Here is an 8,750-nt window from a genome sequence, read left to right as displayed (position 1 = left end):
GGCGGCAGAGGCCGGCGTGACGTTGCACCAGCCTGAGGTGCGCCGTGTGTTCTCCCAGGGAAGTTGTCCCTGGATCCCGGGACCCTGGCAGTGGCGGGCTGCACAGGCTCCCGGGAGGGGAGGTGTGGACAGTGACCTGTGCTTGCACACAGGCTTCTTGGTGGCGGCAGCAGCAGCCTTAGTGTCTCATGCCCGTCTCTGGGGTCTGCACTGATAGCCGCAGCTCACGCCCGTCTCTGGAGCTCCTTTAAGCGGCGCTCTTAATCCCGTCTCCTCGCGCAACAGGAAACAAAGAGGCAAGAAAAAGTCTCTTGCCTCTTCGGCAGCTCCAGAGCTTTTCCCGGACTCCCTCCCAGCTAGCTGTGGCGCACTAGCCACCAGTTCTCTCCCTGCGATCCGACCATAGCCCTAGCCTCAGCTCCCAGCCCCCGCCCGCCCCGGCGGGGGAGCAGACAAGCCTCTCGCTGGTGAGTGCCGGTCGGCACCGATCCTCTGCGGGAATCTCTCCGCTTTGCCCTCCGCACCCCTGTTGCTGTGCTCTCCTCCGTGGCTCTGAAGCTTCCCCTCTGCCACCCACAGTCTCCGCCCACGAAAGGGCTTCCTAGTGTGCGGAAACCTTTCCTCCTTCACAGCTCCCTCCCACTGGTGCAGGTCCCGTCCCTATCCTTTTGTCTCTGTTTTTTCTTTTTTCTTTTGCCCTACCCAGGTACGTGGGGAGTTTCTTGCCTTTTGGGAGGTCTGAGGTCTTCTGCCAGCATTCAGTAGGTGTTCTGTAGGGGTTGTTCCACATGTAGATGCACTTCTGATGTAATTGTGGAGAGGAAGGTGATCTCCACGTCTTACTCTTCTGCCATCTTGAAGCTCCTCCTCCTGGATAGATAGTCTTTAATACATAAAAAAAAATTCCCTTCTATTCTTTGTTAACAGATTTATTTTTTATGAAAGGATGTTACATTTCTGCATCTGTTTAGATGATCATATTATGTCTTTTATTATGTTAATGTGGTAAAATACATTTTTAAAAATTCTCCCCTCCAGCTCTGTCCCGTATTCAGGTAACTTTCTGGGAGAAGTAGTAATAAGAGTTCTGTTATATCTTCAAAACAGGAAGGGAATGAAACCAAATCTGGCCTCTGTACCCTGACACTGAATGAATTCTCAGAGTTTTGGGTGAAGTAGAAAAGAATAGCTTTATTCTTTGCCAAGCAAGGTGGGCCACAGCAGGCTTTTGCCTTCAAAACTGTGTCTCAGCCTGGAGGGGGTAGTGAGAAGTTTTATAGTAATGTTCAAAGACGGCGTGATTAGCTCGTGGACATTCTTCTGACAGATTGGTAGTCAGGTAATTGGGAGTCAGCATCATCAACCTTCTGCAAGATATTTCATGGATTACTGCGAGTCATTGCCCAGTTTTCAAGTCACATAAATGGAGAGAGAGGGGCCACTCCCATGCGAATCCCTTCCTGGATTACTTCTGGGATTTTCCAGCTCTTCTGCATCCCTCGATGACAGACGTTTCAAAGGGATGTGTAGAGCAAGAGGCAAACAACACATACTTTGAAGTTCAGCAACAGGTGGGGGGCCCCAGAATCCAGAAGTCATTTAGAGTCAGTGACAGAAGCCTGCTCCTCTGGGCTCAGCAGCTGCAGCGAGCAGTACTTTCTGGTGGTTCTGGAGCCACAGAAGGCTTGATTCGTAGTTCTGCAGATTAGCCACAGTGGGTTGCTACTCGCCAGCTGCACAGTTGGCCCTGCTGCTCAGCTGTTGAATTCTGTGGAAATGCTTCTGAAGGCATCCCAGAGCAGCAGGCTGCCACTATGAGAGGGCCCAGACAGCAGTGATCCTCAGCACCTCTAGCGTCTGCTGGCAGCCCAGCGTCCGGATTATGGTTACAACACCAGACACGGAGCATCCCGCCATCCACGCATTTGGTTACTGTTTCTGTCAGAGGCAGTTGAGGGAAGATGCAGGGATAGCAAGGCCTGCTGTCGTCGTAGTAAAAGGCTGGGATTTGGGCCTGTAAGCAAAGGCACTGGCCAACACGAGAGGCCGGCTGGCCAGCATGATGTGTCATTAACCAGGTGGCGAGTGAGCACGTTATCCGAGCAGGGGGGCATAAGGGCCTGGAGTAGGGCACGCACTCGAGGCCGAGGAGAGGTGGCTGAAGAAGAGGCCTCATGGTGCAGCCCTCAGCGGGCCAAGTTGCTCATCTCCAAACAAGAGGCAGTCGCTTAAGCCGACGAACGCCACGCCATTAGTTGCCAGGTGCTATGGGTAGCTCAGCGCATCATTGCTCACGACGCTCGTTGCACTCCCATACCCAGCCATCCGCGCATGCTCAGCACAGGCAGCACTAGCTGCTGGCCGAGTGCAGAGTCTCAATTCAGTGATGTTCCGGGGCAGCCGCGACGCCAGAAGCAGAAATTCTCGCTCTGGCTACAGGCTCCAGCGCAGGGTCTGGCGCAGGCTCCGGCTGCCGCTCCTGCTGCAGCTCCAGCTCCAGCTTCTGCTCAGCCCAAAGAGCCTCCACCAGCCTGTGCTTTAGGAAATTCAGCCCCTCTTTACGCTTCAGCCTGCAACGTGAGTACTTCCTCCCTGGCAGCCATGACTGCCTGTTTTGGAAATGGTCAGTACGTTGATTTTTGAATGTTTAATCAAACGTGTTTTTTTTTTTTTTCTTTCTTAAACCCAAATCGGTCATGATGTGTTATCCTTTCTGTATGTTATTAGATTTGGTTTGCTAAAATTTTGCGTAAAACGTTTCAATATATGTAAATGTGAGAGGCGGACCTCTAATTTTCCTTTATTTAATATCCTTGGCAAGTTTTGTGCTTTCCTCATTGAGTGAGCTGGGAAATAGTCCCTCTTTTAATACTCTACAGAATTTGTCAGTCTGATGTAATTTATTCCTTAAATATGTTCACTAAAAAAAAGTGCACAATGTGAGAATTGTGAGTTAAGTTTTATTTGGGGCAAAATGAGTATTGTAGCTTGGGAGACAGCCTATCAGATAGTTCTGAGGACCTGCTCCAAAGAGGTAAGGGGAGAAGTCAGTATATATGTGATTTTAGGGGATACAGTGCAATCAAGCTCACGTTTTGGCAGAAGGCTGCTGCTAGTGGCGAGATGCAGATGTCTGCATATGTCCGTAATGATTTTAGTGCTTTTCTAGGTATGAGAAGATGCAAGAAATTGGGCTCATAGAATAAGTTCACCGTAAAAACAACTTTTCCATAAGGGAAAAATTTCTTTCAAGTTTACAGTCTTCTTATCACAAACTTACACAAGGTATTCCTCTCAGAAGTCCCATTCAGTAGACTTCTTATATCAATGGCCAGAACTACGTTGACTCTTAGATACAAGAGTGTTCAGGGAATTGATCATTTTCACCTGGGCCCACTGCTGCCACAAGCAAGACTGGGGTTCTGTTAGATCACAGCAAAAAGCAATTAAGAGGATCTTAGTTCTTTAGCTTTTGTATTTTTTAAGATTCCTCATAAAAGCAATATCATATGATATTTGTCTTTTCTTGTCTGACTTACTTCACTCAGTATGATAATCTCCAGGTCCATCCATTGTTGTTGCAAATGGCATTATTTCATTCTTTTTAATGTTTGAATAATATTTCATTGTATATATGTACCACATCTTCTTTACCCATTCATCTGCTGATGGATATTTACATTGCTTCCATTTCTTGGCTGTCATAAACAGTGCTGCAATGAGTATTGGGGTGCATGTATCCTTTTGAACCATGGTTTTCTCCGGGTATATGCCCAGTAGTGGGATTGCTGGGTCATATGGTAGTTCTATTTTTAGTTTTTTAAGGAACCTCCATACTGTTCTCCATAGTGGCTGTATCAATTTACATTCCCACCAACAGTGTAGGAGGGTTCCCTTTTCTCCACACCCTCTCCAGCATTTATTGTTTGTAGATTTTTTTTTTTTTTTTTTGCGGTACGCAGGCCACTCACTGTTGTGGCCTCTCCCGTTGTGGAGCACAGGCTCTGGACGCGCAGGCTTAGCGGCCATGGCTCACGGGTCCAGCCGCTCCGTGGCATGTGGGATCTTCCCGGACCGGGGCATGAATCCATGTCCCCTGCATCGGCAGGCGGACTCTCAACCACTGCGCCACCAGGGAAGCCCGTTTGTAGATTTTTTGATGATGGACACTGTAACTGGTGTGAGGTGATATCTCATTGAATGTTTTTTTCAACTTTTTATTTTATATTGGAGTATAGGTGATTAACAATGTTGTGTTAGTTTCAGATGTACAGCAAAGTGATTCAGTTATACATATACATGTATCTATTGTTTTTCAAATTCTTTTCCCATTCAGGTTGTTACATAATATTGAGCAGAGTTCCCTATGCTATACAGTAGGTCCTTGTTGGTTATCCATTTTAAATACAGCAGTGTGTACATGTCAATCCCAAACTCCTTAACTATTCCTCCCCCGCACCCTTCCCCCTGGTAACCTAAGTTCATTCTCTAAATCTGTGAGTCTGTTTCTGTTTTGTGAATAAGTTCATTTATATCATTTTTTAGATTCTGCATATAGGCAATAGCATACGATACTTGTCTTTGTCTGACTTACTTCACTCAGTATGACAATCTCTAGGTCCATCCATGTTGCTGCAAGTGGCATTATTTCATTCTTTTTAATGGCTGAGTAATATTCCATTGCATATATGTACTATATCTTCTTTATTCATTCCTCTGTCGACAGACATTTAGGTTGCTTCCATGTCTTGGCTATTGTAAACAGTGCTGTAGTGAACACTGGGGTCCATGCATCCTCTTGGACCATGTTTTTCTCTGGATATATGCCCAGTAGTGGGATTGCTGGATAATATGGTAGCTTTATTTTTAGTTTTTTAAGGAACCTCCATACTGTTCTCCATAGTGGCTGTATCAAGTTACATTCCCACCAGCAGTGCAAGAGGGTTCCTTTTATCTCACACCCTCTCTGGCATTTATTGTTTGTGGATTTTTTGATGATAACCATTCTGGCTGGTGTGAAGTGGTATCTCATTGTAGTTTTGATTTGCATTTCTCTAATAATTAGCAATGTTGAGCATCTTTTCATGTGCTGCTTGACCATCTGTATGCCTTCTTTGGAGAAATGTCTATTTAAGTCTTCTGCCCATTTTTTTTTATAGTGTTTACTTTTACTTGTTGACAGTTTGCTTTATTTATTTATGGCTGTGTTGGGTCTCCATTTCTGTGCGAGGGCTTTCTCTAGTTGTGGCAAGCGGGGGCCACTCTTCATTGCGGTGCGCGGGCCTCTCACTATTGCGGCCTCTCTTGTTGCGGAGCACAGGCTCCAGACGCGCAGGCTCAGTAATTGTGGCTCACGAGCCCAGTTGCTCCGCGGCATGTGGGATCTTCCCAGACCAGGGCTCGAACCTGTGTCCCCTGCATTGGCAGGCAGATTCTCAACCACTGTGCCACCAGGGAAGCCCCATTTTTTTTATTGAGTTGTTTTTTTTTTTTTTTTTTTGATATTGGCCTGCATGAGCTGTTTGTAGATTTTGGAGATTAATCCCTTGTCGGTCCCATTGTTTGCAAATATTTTCGCCCATTCTGTGAGTTGTTTTTTTGTTTTGTATATGGTTTCCTTTGCTGTACAAAAGCTTTTGAGTTTAATTAGGTCCCACTTGTTTATTTTTGTTTTTATTTCCATTACTCTAGGAGATGGATCCAAAAAGATCTTGCTGTAATTTATGTCAAAGAGTGTTCTACCTATGGTTTCCTCTAAGAGTTTGATAATATCAGATCTTACATTTAGGTCTTTAATCCATTTTGAGTTTATTTTTGTGTATGGTGTTAAAGAATGTTCTAATTTCATTCTTTTACATGTAGCTGTCCAGTTTTCCCATCTCCATTTATTGAAGAGAGTGTCTTTTCTTCATTGTGTAGTCTTGCTTCCTTTGTTGTAGATTAATTGAGCATTGGTGCATGGGTTTATTTCTGGGCTTTCTATCCTGTTCCATTGATCTATATTTCTGTTTTTGTGCCAGTGTGGTTACTGTCTTGATGACTGTAGTTTTGTAGTATAGTCAGAAATCAGGGAGCCTGATTCCTCCAGCTCCGTTTTTCTTTCTCAAGATTGTTTTGGCTATTTGGGGTCTTTTGTATCTCCATATAAATTTTAAGACTTTTTGTTCTAGTTCTGTGAAAAATGCCATTGGTAATTTGATAGGGATTACATTGAATCTGTAGATTGCCTTGGGTAGTATAGTCATTTTGACTGTATTGATTCTTCCAATCCAAGAACACAGTATATTGTTCCATCTGTTTGTGTCATCTTTGATTTCTTTCATTAGTGTCTTATAGTTTTCAGAGTACAGGTCTTTTGCCTCCTTAGGTAGGTTTATTCCAAGATATTTTATTCTTTTTGATGTGATGGTAAGTGGGATTATTTCTTTAATTTCTCTTTCTTATCTTTCATTGTTAGTGTATAGATATGCAACAGATTTCTGTGTATTATTTTGTATTCTGAAACTTTACTGAATTCATTGATGAGCTGTAGTAGTTTTCTGGTAGCATCTTTAGGATTTTTTATGTATAGTATGATGTCATCTGCAAGCAGTGACAATTTTACTACTTCTTTTCCAATTTGGATTACTTTTATTTCTTTTTCTTCTCTGATTGCTGTGGCTAGGACTTCCAAAACTATTTTGAATAGAAGTGGTGAAAGTGGACATCCTTGTCTTGTTCCTGATCTTAGAGGAAATGCTTTCAGCTTTTCACCATTGAGTATGATGTTAGCTGTGGGTTTGTCATATATGACCATTATTATGTGGAGGTATGTTCCCTCTGTGCCCACTTTCTGGAGAGTTTTTGTCATAAAACGGTGTTGAATTTTGTCAAAAGCTTTTTCTGCATGTATTGAGATGATCATATGGTTTTTATTCTTCAATTTGTTGATGTGTGTATCACACTAATTGATTTGTGGAGATTGAAGAATCTCCACCTTTCAATACCAGCAGGTAGGTCTGGCCTAGGTTTTAATGAGATCACTTCTTTTTTTCCTGGGTCCTGGTGCACACGAGACCTTCTGTGCGCCCTCTAAGAGTGGAGTTTTGTTTCCCCCAGTCCTGTGGAATTCCTGCGATCAAACCCCACTGGCCTCAAAGCCAGATTCTTTGGGGGCTCCTCCTCCTGTTGTCAGACCCCCAGGCGAGGGAGCCTGCCATGGGACTCAGAACTTGAACTTCTGTGATACAGTTATTTTCCAGTTTGTGGGCCGCCCACCCAGTGGGTGTGGGGTTTGATTTTATCACAGTCACGCTCCTCCTACTGTCTCGTGGTGGTGGCGTCTTTGACTTTGGATGTAGGATATCTTTTTTGGTAGGTTCCAGCGTTTTTTGGTTGATGATTGTTCAGTAGTTAGTTGTGATTTTGGTGTTTTCGTAAGAAGAGGTGAGCTCATGTCCTTCTACACTGCTGTCTTGTCCCCTCCTCTCCTGTATGGGATGTTTTATTTTGCATTCTTGAATTAATCTTTAACTGACTTCTTATATCTGATATCTTATTCCATTTAGGCTGCTATAACAAAAATACCATAGACTGGGTATTTTATTTTATTTTATTTTTTTAAGTGTAAATTCCCGCAGTTTTTTTTAAAATGAGTTTCTGGTGACTTTTTTTTCTTAACTTTTATTTATTTATTTATAGCTGCATTGGGTCTTCATTGCTGTGTGCAGGCCCTCTTAGTTTCGGTGAGTGGGGGCTACTCTTTGTTGTGGTGCGCGGGCCTCTCATTGTGGAGGCTTCTCATTGCGGTGGCTTCTCTTGTTTCCAAGCACGGGCTCTAGGTGTGCAGGCTTCAGTAGTTGTGGTGCACAGGCTTAATTGCTCTGCAGCATGTGAGATCTTCCCAGACCAGAGCTCGAAGCTGTGTCCCCTGCATTGGCAGGCGGATTCTTAACCACTGCCCACCAGGGAAGTGGTGCACAGAAGGTCTCGTGTGCACCAGCCTTCCATGTGATTCTAATAGAGTATGCAGGAAGCTTTTTCCCTTTTAAGACCACCTTTAATCCAACAAACTTCTCAGTAGCCCAGCTTTCTTATCAGCTTATTTCATTTTACAGCCATAGAAGGCTTAAGGGGGTTCCACTACACGTTCATCACCAATTGAGGACTAAGGTCCAGAACACTCTAAACCAGTATCTTTTAACAAAATGAGCACTTAAGGAAAGTATTGATCAGATTAGGAGTAAGAGTTAATCCAATAGTTTCTCTGCCATGCATTTCTCAACATGCACTTCTAAGTAGTATTCTTACATGCACAACAGTAGCAGGATGGGCAAGAATGAAACTCAAGAGTATTGAATAGGCTGGTCTGTTATATCCCACAGAAACTTCAAGGAATCACCCCCACCAACCTACCCAAGATCAAATAATAGGCCATCTTCAACCCTAGATTATTATTATTATAGATTATTTGGACAAATCATAATTAATGCACACTTCTCCAACAGATTTATTTATTTAAAGGAATGGATTTTGAAGAGAAAAAACATGGGGCAGAGAGGTATGGAATAGAAAATAAATACCAATGTAAGCTGTTTTGCTAATTGCTTTATAACCACAACAAACTAGTACAGAGAATGCCCTGTACAAAACAACACTATAAAGATCGAGGTGTTCCCTTAGGCAAGGCTGAAGATTTCAGTCTCTGGTATTTGGAATTTAGGTGGCAGTTCTTGTGATGGATCACAGGGTATGTGGCACAGTCCATGCTT

At 43.7% G+C, this 8,750-nt stretch overlaps 1 pseudogene; it reads right to left on the bottom strand.

Annotated features, from left to right (window-relative positions):
• Positions 1-1,410: 1,410 nt before the first annotated feature.
• Positions 1,411-2,114, bottom strand: LOC132477406 (adenylyltransferase and sulfurtransferase MOCS3-like; annotated as a pseudogene).
• Between the last annotated feature and the right edge of the window lie 6,636 nt (positions 2,115-8,750).

Source organism: Mesoplodon densirostris, chromosome 17 (assembly GCF_025265405.1).
Source record: "Mesoplodon densirostris isolate mMesDen1 chromosome 17, mMesDen1 primary haplotype, whole genome shotgun sequence".
NCBI lineage: Eukaryota > Metazoa > Chordata > Mammalia > Artiodactyla > Ziphiidae > Mesoplodon > Mesoplodon densirostris.
The sequence above is the reverse complement of the archived record's forward strand: the minus strand, read 5'-3'. Positions and strand labels throughout refer to the sequence as shown.